Here is a 12,505-nt window from a genome sequence, read left to right as displayed (position 1 = left end):
CACCAGACCAGATCTCCAAGAAGTTCTCAAGGGAGTTCTATACCAGGAAAATTAAATATAGACACACAGAAATAAGAGTTTAAAAACTAAGAAAGTGGCCAACTTAATCATAGGGACAAGTCTGGAGTTGAATATTATATCCCAGAATTCAATCAGGAAGATCGAACCACAACAGAGAATAGATTAAGTACATGAGATTGAACTGGTGAAATAGCATTTTATGACTTTTGACTTAAACATTGCTGATTTTCTTCTAGGCTTCGTTTTCCGGTTTTAAGGATTTTTGTCCTGTCTTGAGCTGTCGATATGTTCATGTACCTACTATTTGAACAAAATCCTAACCTGTTTCCTGGCTTTAAGTTTTAAGCAAAGTTCCTTAGCATTTCTTTGATTTATTAAAGTTCAAACTGCTTTTCTTGAAATTACCAGCGGAACTTGCTATTGAAAGTAGTTACATTATTTAAGAAATTGTGTAATCAATAAAATGTGAGGGAAAAAGGAATGGAAGACAACTGTAGACACCAGAGATAGTGTGGGAAGAGGGTGGGAAAGGGCAGAAGGTCAGAAATAGGGGTAGAATGTATATAGTGTATATATATGTATACACACACACACACACACACACACACATACACACATATGTAACTAGAAATGGAAAATTATTGAGGGTAACATACATGATTAGGCCACTATGCAGTATATTCTGGATGGGAAATCATATTTTGTATGCTGTGATGATGCTTAGGAAATGAATGTAAATTAATTTTTAAAAAGTTTCAGAAATAAATAAAGAAAGAACCGACATGTCTAAAGAGTTCTCGGATGATAATGCTGCTGCTGGTACCTAGACCATTTTGAGAACAACTGGTCCAAGAAAACCTCAGTATCCTTAACAACAGAATAGAATAAAGTTAGGGCAGAGGAGGGGAGGCCTATTTTTGCTTTTGAATGCCACTGGAAGATCTGTTTTGGGTGCACAGCTGGCTCAGATCTATTTGAGAGTAATCTGTGTAATGGCGATATGCAATAAACTACATCATTGATAGTCAGAAGGTTTAAGTGCTATAAGGTACACAAAGTCCTTTGTTGTGTAACCTGGGGCTAATTATTCAACAACCCTGTGCCTCAGTTTCATTATCCATAAAATGGAGAAGAACAGTTGCTATATAACATAACAGGAATGCTGTGAGGATTAAATAGGAGAATACATGTGAAACAATATAGCACCTGATACAAAGCAAATGCTGGGTAACTCTGACACAAAATAGAAAACCAAAAGTCAGAACAAGACAAGTGGAATCTCTGAGATGATGGGTGATTATCTCATCTTGGTTTGGATCTGTAATTCCACATGGCACTGATGACTACCAATGGTCCCACATAAAGGCTACATGTGTAGCTGTACTGGATGGGGCTCATTAGGTATAGGCACAAAATGCCTATTGGCTCTGGCTATTTCATCAGAAGAAATGTGACTTCCTTGAGGGTCAGTTGTTGCCTTTGCTTTGGGTCCCATCATAATTACACACAGCAAGTGTTGGATTCCAACATTAGAGCCTTCAAAGGAATAACATGCCAAAGGTGAGATTTAATGCCAATGGCAGGTAAAGGTTTCTTTGTGGAAACCGATGCTGAAAGAAGTCACTTTTCAGGACCAGAAGTTGGTGTAATGGCTATGTCGCTGAACTCCCATGTAGTCGACTGCAGTTCCAGTCCTGGACCTGGTGGCTTAAACTCACGCCGGGCACAGGTATGTGTGTGCCCAAGATCCTGAGAGGAGTATGGAGAAGGGATTGCAGCGTGGCCATCCCCCTGGGGAGTGATTTTTTGCTTTCTGTCTCTCTGTCTTTCTGGGGATTTTTAAGTGTCTCTTAAAAAAAAAAAAAAAAAAACAAAAAACAAAAAAAAAAAAAAAAAAAAAACCTCTCAAAAAAAAGTAAAAGAAAAAAGTCACTTCCCTAAGACCACTCAAAAGGAAACGATGAAGGGAGAATTAGGGTAGACGAAACACTGTCTTTCCATTACACAAATCTGTCTCCAGACATCTCTCTATAAGTGACTAAAGGAATGGAGTTTGCCATGTGAGGAAACGATGATAATCACGTTGGTGATGACTATGGTCCACAGCCAGTTAACTATGTATTGGACACTATGGGCCAGGCACTGCACTAAGCATTTTGTGTGGATTACTCTGCTTTATTCTTACTATGTACCTAGTGCTCTTCTTTTTTTTTTTTTTAAAAAAGAATTATTTTATTTATCTTTATTTATTTATTTTAATTTGACCAGAGAGGGCCAAAGCAAGAGATAGAAGGAAAGTGATAAGGTAAGCTGCAAGGTCTGGGACTCAAACTACGATTGACCATGTGGGAGTCCAGAGCCCCTAACCACCATGCCACCTGCCGGCCCCTGCCTGGTAGTCTTCTACACAATCTATACATTCAGACTCAATTCATTCTCACAACAATCCCATGTAGAAAGTCCCAAAATTAGCTTAACTTTACAGTTGATAAGCTGAGAGAGGTTAGCTAACTTACAAAATGTTACTGAGTAGTGGATTTGGAATTTTTATTTTTGAAGAGGTTTTTGCTATAGGGTGCATGCGCTCGCCAGACAGACAGAGACAGACAGAGAGATAGAAAGCAAGAAATCACCCCCCAGGGGGGATGGCCACGCCGCAGTCCTTTCTCCTCCATTCTCCTTTTGAAATCTTGGGCGCGCACGCACACGTGCCTGGCATGAGTTTAAGCCACTGGGTCCGGGACTTGAACCGCAGTCGATGACGTGGGAATCCAGCGACAGAGCCATTACGCTAACTGCTGGTCTCTGGATTTGGAATTTTAACCAGACATTCTTTTTTTTTTATTTTCTGTTTTTTAAGCTTCAAATGCAAGAGGTTGAATTAATCACACTCCTCAGTCCATGGTACCCTATCCTCATCAATTTCTTTAAGGCCCCTTTCTTGTTCTGTTCTGTCTGTCTATCTATCTATCTATCTATCTATCTATCTATCTATCTAATTTATTTGGGCCTCCTCCCATTCTTTTTCCTTTCTCCAGAAACAACCACTGTACTTAATGTGTATCTTTAAAACTTTTTTATTCAATGATCTCTTCTAAGAGAGTTGAGAGCAAGAGAGCGAGAGAGCAAGAGAGAGAGAGAGAGAAAGAGTACCTGCAACAGGGTCCTGATGCTGCAATCTATCACAAGCCTCAGCTAGTCCCAGATCAAGGGCAGACACTTGCCTACCATATTCAGGGAGGTCTCCATATTTGAACCAGGAACGTTCCCATATGGGATTGCCTCAGAGTACCACGTCTGACATGGTCAAAGGTCCCTTTTCTCTGATCAGTATGTGAGTAAACTAGTGACTATTACATGGTTGATACACATACTTCAGTTCCATTTCCCCACTGCTCTCCCTCCATTATTCTTTATTATAACCACTTTACTGCTTTCAGCCAGTGGAGAAGGCGTTGTTATTAGGAAGAGAAGAGAGGCCTTCTACTGAAAGGAGACTTCAGAGGAGTTCTGCTGGGGCCTTAGAGACTTTCTAAATTTCATTCAAGTGGAAACCTCTTCAGTAGGTAAGTGCTCTACAGTATGCAACCTTAGGTCATCTCCGAGACACACTCCTGAAACAAACTTAGAAGAATGAAATCTTTATTGTTTCCAGATGGAGCTGTGCAGCCTTGGAGGCTGTTGAAATTCTGTTCTGCCTGGATCACATCTCTGTTACCTTCCAGAAGGAAAGAAAGTTTCCTTCATTGAAAAGTGATAAATTGTGTTAATTAGAAAGTCAACTTGTATTAAACTCTGCTGATAGATCCCGCTCCCCTCAAAATCCAGATTTTTTTCTGATTTGCTTTTTATTTAACTTTGTATCCTTCTTCCCCTTTTGCCTATATATGTTTGTATTCCAAACATATACAGGCAAAATTTTAAAACATGCTTTTGAGTTATAACTCAATATTTTTTGAGAGGTATGTCCTGGCGTGCTTAGAGAAGCTATGCTCTAAACTCCATCTCCTAGGCTCCCAAAATATTCAGACAAGAAGCCATTTTAAAGCTGAGGTGTGTCCTGGTGTGTTCAGGGAAGTTATGCTCTAAGTTCCATCTCCTGGGCTCCCAAAATATTCAGACAAGCACATTGCAAAGCACAGTGGAGAATAGGTTTTGTCACAGAATGGTCAAAAACAACCTCAGAGGCACAAGGAACATGAGAAATCAAGAAAATATCTCTCCCCTAAGGGAAATGAACAATCTCTAATCATCCATAGACAGTACAGTAGAACTCATGGAAATGTCTGATAAAGAATTCAGAACATTCATAGTGACAAAACTAAACACGATGCAAGAGCTGAGAGATAATGAACTCCAGAAGATGCAGGAAAAAGAGACAACGGGTTCCAGGAGGTGTTGAAGTTCTTCCATGATCTAAAAGAGGAAATACATATCTTAAAAAAGAATCAAACGGAGCTATTAGAGATGAAGGCTGCCATTTAGGAAAACAAAACCTTTCTCCAAAGTATTAAAAGCAAATTAGTCCATGCAGAAAATCGAATCTCGGATGTGTAAGGCAAAAACCTCTGATCTAGAAAAAACAACCAAAAAAAAAAAAAAGCTGTGAAGATAACCCCCCAAAATGAGAATACTATACAAGAAATACTAGACAGCATTAAGCACCCACACATCTGGATAATTGGTATCCCAGAAGGTGAGGAAACTAATAATAGCATTGATAATCTATTCCATAAAATCTTGGAAGAAAACTTTCCAAATGTAGAGAGGCATTCAGATATCCAAACCCAGGAAATACAAAGGGCCTCTAATAGAATCAACCCAAGAAGATCTTCTCCAAGACACATCATAGCCAGACTGTCCAAATCTACAGACAAAGACAAGATATTAAAATTGGCAGGAGAGAAACGTCAGGTTACTTATAAAGGCTATCCTATCAGGTTAACCTCAGGTCTCTCATCAGAAATAATGTGAGCAAGGAAAGAATGGGAAAATATATTCCAAGTGTTAAGTGAAAAACAGTTTCAACCAAGAATACTATACCCGGCAAGATTATCTTTCATATGGAAAGAAAGGATAAAATCATTCTCAGATAAACAAAGACCTGAAAGAATTTGCCAATAGCAGATCCACTATTCAAGAAGTTCTGAAAGGAGTGCTCTAGCAGGAAAACTAAAGACACACAGAAATAAGAGAACAAAAAGCAACCAAGAAAATGACTAATTTAATGATAGGGACAAAAAAATATCAATAATAATGTTGAATGTTAACTTTCAGATTTAAACGGAAAGTTCAGACCACAGTAACCACTGCATGTTCAACAGAAGAGAGTTTGAACATAGGAATGAACTAGCAAAATAGAATTTTATGACTTTTGAGTAAAATATTCCTGATTTCTTTCTTTTTTTTTTACTATGCTTTGTTTTCCCAATTTAAACATTTTACTTTCTTTTGAGTTGTTGATAGGTTCAGCAATTTGTTAACATATTTTTCTTGTTTGTTTCTTTAAATGGAAACATAAACTTTTCTTCTTTCCTAACCCCTGTTGAATTGGAAATATTTGGGAGTATTCTTATTTTGTGGCAGAAAGGTTATTTGCACAAGTTCAATAATGCTTGTTGCATTGAATCAGAAACTGGAAATACTCATTATCAGACAGGGAATGTTATACCTGAAGAGTAATCAGAAAACTATAGAACTAAGGTGGAACTCAAATAAGTCAACAGAAACTCTTAGAAAGATGGCCTGTCACCATAAATAGTTCTGCCTGGCAGAGAGACTTAGAGAAGATATATGAAAGAATTTATAACATAAAATAACCTGAATTTTTCCAGCCCAGCATTGTAATCAGTAGAGATTGCAAAAGAGCAGCTACACCAGAGGATTATATTGGGAAAGACTTTGAAGAAAGAAGAGACTGATCTTTGCTAGCAGATGGTATATCACAGAATAGTTGGTAGGTGGGCTGAATTGAGAAGGTTTATGTGTGACTTGTGTGCTGAGCATTTGCTTTTCAACGATTTGAGTAGTTGACATGTAAATATTTTCTAAAAATATTTAAAACCATGCTGTCTCTGTTGTTATAGAGTCACAAACAAAATGATAAGAACTATTTTGAACAATATCTTTAAAATTCAGTATTCTGAAATTGTGAAAGTTGTTTATTAACTGTCAAGAACTATGGAGTATGAGCAAAAATTTTTTGATATGTAAAGTAAATGTTTGTGGAAAAATGTAAAAATAAATAAATGGAAAGGAAAAAAGAGACATTTCTGAGTTGTAATACAAGATTTGGATGCTATTTTTAAAAAAATAGAGATGATGGGACCAGCGGGTGGCGTGGTGGTTAAGGTGCTGGATGCTCCCACATGGCTGACCACAGTTCAAATCCTGGACCTGGTGGCTTGCTTTCTCACCTTCTCTCTCTCTCTCTCTGTGTGTCTCTCTGGTCAAAATAAAAATAAATGAATGAATAAATAAAGTTAAATAAATAATTAAAAATAATAAAATGTTTAAAAAAATAGAGATGAAATCAGAAAGGGGAAATATGTACCATGTAGGGTATCCCAGGAAAGGGAAGTATGATAAAGCATATCTGTAGTACTTGATTTTTTACTCTGTTAGTGACGGCCAGCTGAGCAGTTTCCAAATAGCAGGAGCTCAATAAACATCTATTGAACAAACACCATAAACACAATTTAGGGCACCTAACAACATAAAATAAAATAATGAATGGTGCCACCTATTGGTGGTAATATAAAATGTAAAAAGATCACTAACAAGTTATTTTGTGTCTCTCAGTCACTTGTTACTTACTCCTCTGTAGATTCTTAAGTAGTTGAAGAATTAGAAGGAATGCAGGGTCTGTGCAGAGGTGAGGTGCTAATGTTTCCATTGAGCTGTCCCTACTGGGCGCCTAGTAGGTCCTCAGCACCGGAGCATCTTACTTGGTTGAGAAGAGTTCACCTATCAATAAGACAAAACAATAAGTGGCCTGACATTAGGACGATGTTCATTCTACAGATACGGTTTTATTTTATATCTTATATGGTAACCATACTTTCTGTAACTCCAGCACAAAAATAAGTCTTTTTGCTCACCACTTACTTCAGGCCTAGTACACCACCATGCTTGGCACTTAGTAGGCAAATAATAAATTTGTCAGGACCAGCAGGTGGTGTAGTGGTTAAGGCACGGGACTCCCACATGGCTGACAATGGTTTGAGTCCTGGAACTGGCGGCTTGAAACTCATGCCAAGTGCATGTGCATGTGTGCCCAAAATCCTGAGAAAAGAACAGAGGAGAATGGTGTATGATTTCTCTCTCTCTCTCCAGAGAGTGCATGTGCTCTTATAACAAAAATGTCTCCCTCAAAAAATAAATAAAATAAATTGTGTTGAATAATTGAATGAGAAAGGTCTCATGGATGAATGCATATGGTTTACAGAACAAGTCAAGGCTGACAAAACAGATCAGAAAATATATGTCAACATAAAAAATCCTATGGAGAAAGTTGGGTGTGAGTTGTGTCCTAAAAGTTTCCTCAAAGAATTTCTAATCTATTGAATTGCTGGCATGATGCATTTTTGTAGAGAATAACATAGAAAAAATATGTCATTACTTTTCCAACAACCCAATAATACAGATGAAGCAGTCAGTGCAGAAAAACCTCTTGTCTTATATTTGTATTTTTATTTTCATTTTCTAGAGGACATATGCACTCGCCAAAGAGACAGAAGGACAAAGGGAGAAAGCACCCACAGTGGGGAGCGGTCACGCTGCCATCCCTTCTCCATTTCTTCATATTGTTGGGATTTGGGGCACATGCGCACACACCCAATGTTTTTCAAGCCACTAGAACTGGGATTTCAACTGCAGTTGGCCATGTGGAACCTGGATCGCTTAGCCATTAGGTCACAGAGCTGGCTGTTAGATTTGGTTTGACCCTGATATTTTTATGACTTGCTATGCCAACCTACACTTTTTTCTTAGGGGAAAAAACTGCCCCCAAGAAAGTTTTTGCTTGAAGTCCAAAAGTAAAAGAAGAGAAGGTGGTAGACGGTAGGTAGCTATAAGACTGGAAACATATATTATAATCCTACAAACCTTATGGGAGTAATTCCTGGAATATGGACATATATTATAATCCCACAAACCTTATGGGAGTAATTCCTGGAATATGCAAGAAGCCTAGAAAGATTTTTCCTTCTTCCCACCCTCCAGCCTAGCTGTGAGCTTTAAAGTATTCCTATAGTATATGGCAAAATATATCGAGTCTTAAAAATTATTGCCCAACTACTGTAGCAGCTTCTCTGTATTCACTTACTGAGCATAAACTTATATCATGAATATACTTTTTTTATATAATAAGCTAAAATAACAGAGTTTTAGACTAAATACTGATTACTGACCACATGACCCCTGTGATCAGTCCTTCCCCACAGGTGACAGCATCCACAGGAAGGTCTGAAGGAGGGAGCTGTGGGGCAGGGTGTGGCTTTTATAGTCTTCCTTCACTCACAGATGGGCAAGGCCGGGGCCCATCTAAACCAAGGGTTTGGATCCCTGGGTCAGCTTGAAAACTTGCTGGGTGCCCAGGATGCTGAGGAGCTGACAGTCTGGGAGAGCAGATTGCAGCCTGATGAAATCATGTCAAGGAGCTTCTCTCTCTCCCTTTCTCTCTCCCTCTCATCCATGCATTATCATTGAAATATAAAAGTCAGGGGATCAGCAGGTGGTGCCGTGGTGGGGATGCTAGACTCCCATACCTGGTGGCTTGCTTTCTCACTTTTCCTCACTCTGTCTCTGTCTCTTTCTAGTGAGCACATGTGCCCTATAGCTAATAAAAATAATAATAAATGAAATTAAATACTCCTTTTAAAAATAAATAAATAAAAGTCAGACTGGCCGTTGGTGTGGTGGATCGAGCAGCTGGATCTCACATGACTGACTGCACAGAGTCCCAGACCTGGTGGCTTGAAAAACATGCCAGGAGCGTGTGCATGTGTGCTCAAAATGTCAAGAGGAGATTGGAGGAGAAGGGATTGTGGCATGGTCATCTCCCTGGAGAGTCGGGGGGGGGGTGCTTTCTCACTTTCCGTCTCTCTGTTTCTCTGATGAGTGCATGCATCCTATACTCCCCACCCACCCACCCCCAAAAAAAGTCATATATGTTGATTCAGTATACTATATTCTTCAGGCTTGGGTCACATGGGAGGTCTAGGTTTGATTACCAGTTCAACCTGAAGGGCTGTATGCAGTGGTGTTTACCTATAATTCCAGTGAATAGGGGAGGCAGAGGCAGGAGGACAAGCTTTAGGCTGGCCTAGGCAATGTAGTGGGACCCTGTTTGAAAAAAAGAGCCAGGCATGATAGTTCCAGCTGGGAGGCTGAGGCAGGAGGAGCTGAAAGAAAAAAAGAAAAGAAAAAAGAGAGAAGAAAAGAGAGAGAAGAGAAGAGAGAGAAGAAGAGAGAGAAGAGAAGAGAAGAGAAGAGAGAAGAGAAGAGAAGAGAAGAGAAGAGAAGAGAAGAGAAGAGAAGAGAAGAAAAATGAGAAGACAGAGGCCAGAGGTTTTCTAGGAAAAAAGGGAAAAAATCTGTACTCAATATGAGAAGAGTTCATTTTAAAATTTTAATTTTAGTTAAGTACATTTTGCTAGGGATAGGAGGCAATTCCAATATGACATTTAAAAACATGGTATAAAAGTATATATTTATAGGTTACCCTTGAATAGAAGGACTACAGCTTATTTTGATTTAACTCTATTGTAAGAAAAAACTATGAAAGTCTTTGAAATGTAGTCTATGTCCTGACTAACTTATTTCTTTTATCATTTTTGATTAGTCTGTGCCATAGGGCGGGCGCCACCACACCCTCAGTTTTGATTAGTCTTTGAATAGACTATTTTACAAATATTTTAGACAAAGAGATTAACATGCAGGTTGATGCTAATGTAAATGTTTCATGTCTATAGCTATATAAATGATTCTTGTTCATGTCAAGGCAAACAAATTTAGTCTGGTAGCTAATATAAATCTCTGTAAATCAAATCCATGTGAACTGCTATAATATCTTGGTGATTCTCTCATTAACTAATGAGATAAACACAATCTTTGATATGTGTTCATTTTTTATCATTATTTAGTCATAATTTTGAAAACAATTCTTTTGTTTGTTTGTTTGTTTGTTTGTTATAGGGCACATGCACTAGCAGGAGAGATAGACAGGCAGAAAGTGAGAAATCACTCCCCTGGAGAGATGGCCACACTGCAATCCCTTCTCCTCCAGTCTCCTCTTGGGATTTTAGGCATATATGTACACATACCTGGTGTGAGTTTGAAACCACTGGGTCCAGGACTCAGAACTGCAGTGGACCATGTGGGAGTCTAGCGACTGCTGTGATCCTGAAAACTATTCTTTAATACTATATATTTCCTATTTGCTAGACTTCCTACAAGAAACATGTGTTGCTAATTTCAGTAAATTTCTTTCTTTCTTTTTCTATTTTTAATATGAGAGAGAGAGTATGAAAGGAGGAGGGAGAGAGATGGGTGTTTTTGAAAGGGTGTTGGGCCACCTGGTAGCACAGTAGTTAAGACAGCTGGATCCCACATGTGATGTCTGACTATATGGTTTTGAGTCCCAGACTTGGCAGCTTGAGAAACACACACACATCCGACACGTGTGTATATGCTCAACATACTGAAAACAGAAATGGAGGAGAATGGTGTGGCCATCCCCATGGGAGGAACTTTCTCACTTTCTCTTTCTCTGTCTATCTCTCTCTAGTTAGTGTATGCACCCTCTAGCAAATAAAAAAAAAAGAAAGAAAGAAAGAGAAAGAGTCTTACTACATTGCAGCCCTCTATCCAAGTCTCCTAGTTGGCTGGGATTACAGATGCACACTACCACATGTGGCCTGTTTAGGTTGGTGCCAGAACTGAACCTTGACCTCCCAAGCGGCCCTGGCCTTGTGCAGAGACACTCTACCACTTGTGCCATGATGACTGCACCTTTAATACAATTTTAAGTATAACATGCACGCAGAAAACTATGTAAGTTTATTTATAGCTCAATGAATTAAAAAAAAAAATCAGTGCTCCTATGTAATCAGTACCCAGATCAAGGAATAGAATATCACCACCAGAATTGCTCTCATGGGGCAAGCTGTGTGGCAAGGTGTTTAAGACAGTAGGACCCCACATGGCCAATTGTGTGGTTCGAGTCCCAAACTTGGTAGCTTGAAAAACACACTAGGCGCAGAACCAACAGATGGCATAATGCTTACGTCGATGGACCCCCACATAGTCGACTACGGTTCGAGTCGCAGACCTGGCAGTTTAAAATTCACACAGGGAATGTGTGTTTATGTATGCCCCAAATCCCAAGAGAAGAATGGAGAAGGGATTAGCAGCATGGACATCTCACCTGGGGGCGGGGAGGCGGTGATTTCTTTCTTTCTGTCTCTCTGGTAAGTGCACATGCCCTGTAGCAAAAAATCTCTCTTTGAAAAAAAACAAAAACAAAACCACACTGGGTGCATGTGCATGTATGGGCAAAATCCCGAGAGGAGTATAGAGGAGAAGGGATTGAGGTGCTGCCTTCCCCCATGGGGGCTGCTTTCTCACTTTCCCTCTCTCTGTGTGTCTCTAGCAAGTACATGTGCTCTATGGCAAAGGTTCTTTTTTTTTTTAAGTGTTGCTCTGTGTCCCCCTGTTAGTCACTATTATCACCCCTCCACACACAGAAGGTAAACTTGCCCAGACTTCAACATCACAGATTCACTTTGTCTGATTTTTTTTTTTTTGAGAGATTTTCACTATAGGGCGCGTGCACTTGCCAGACAGACAGAGAGAGACATAGAGACAGAAAGCGAGAAATCACCCCCCAGGGGGGATGGTCACGCCACAATCCCTTCTCCTCCATTCTCCTCTCAGGATCTTGGGCACGCACGCACATGCGCCCGGCGTGAGTTTTAAGCCACCGGGTCCAGGACGCGAACCGCGGTTGACTACGTGGGAGTCCAGCGACATAGCCATTACGCTAACTGCCGGTTCCCACTTTGTCTGATTTTGAACTTCATGTAAATTGAATTATATAGTGGTTCTCATTAGTACCTGATGCATTCTTTTTTCTCACCCTGATGCTTGAGAGAGTCATCTATGTTGCTCATACCTTTGGTTCATTCATTCTCCTTGTTGTGTAGCATCACATTATGTAGAAGGATCACAATTTTTCCATGCTACAGCTGATGGGCATTCAGATTGTTTATGAGGCTATTACGAATAGTGTAACTATGAACATTTTATACATAATTTTTTATGAAAATATGACTATATGTTTGCTGACTGTAGCATGTATTAATTTAAAAACTGAAAAAATAAACCTAAATGATGAGGCCATGCAGGCAACACAAGCTGGTAAGGATGCTGTCTCCCATTCTAAGGCAGGGCCTGGACTGGGAAGAAACTGAGGCAGGGCCCA

The 12,505-nt window shown here is 39.5% G+C and overlaps 1 long non-coding RNA gene across 2 annotated transcripts in view; it reads right to left on the bottom strand.

Moving 5' to 3' along the window:
• Positions 1–12,505, bottom strand: part of LOC102475518 (uncharacterized) — a 47,425-nt gene that overhangs the window by 12,507 nt on the left and 22,413 nt on the right. For both annotated transcript variants that reach the window (XR_335043.3, XR_003549904.1), the window contains exon 5: positions 6,838–6,987. This is a non-coding gene — a long non-coding RNA (uncharacterized LOC102475518). The remainder of the gene's footprint in view (positions 1–6,837; positions 6,988–12,505) is intronic.

This window comes from Tupaia chinensis, unplaced genomic scaffold (assembly GCF_000334495.1).
Source record: "Tupaia chinensis unplaced genomic scaffold, TupChi_1.0 Scaffold000322_1, whole genome shotgun sequence".
NCBI classification, from domain to species: domain Eukaryota; kingdom Metazoa; phylum Chordata; class Mammalia; order Scandentia; family Tupaiidae; genus Tupaia; species Tupaia belangeri.
Note: the sequence above shows the minus strand (reverse complement) of the source record. Positions and strands in the feature narration are given on the sequence as shown.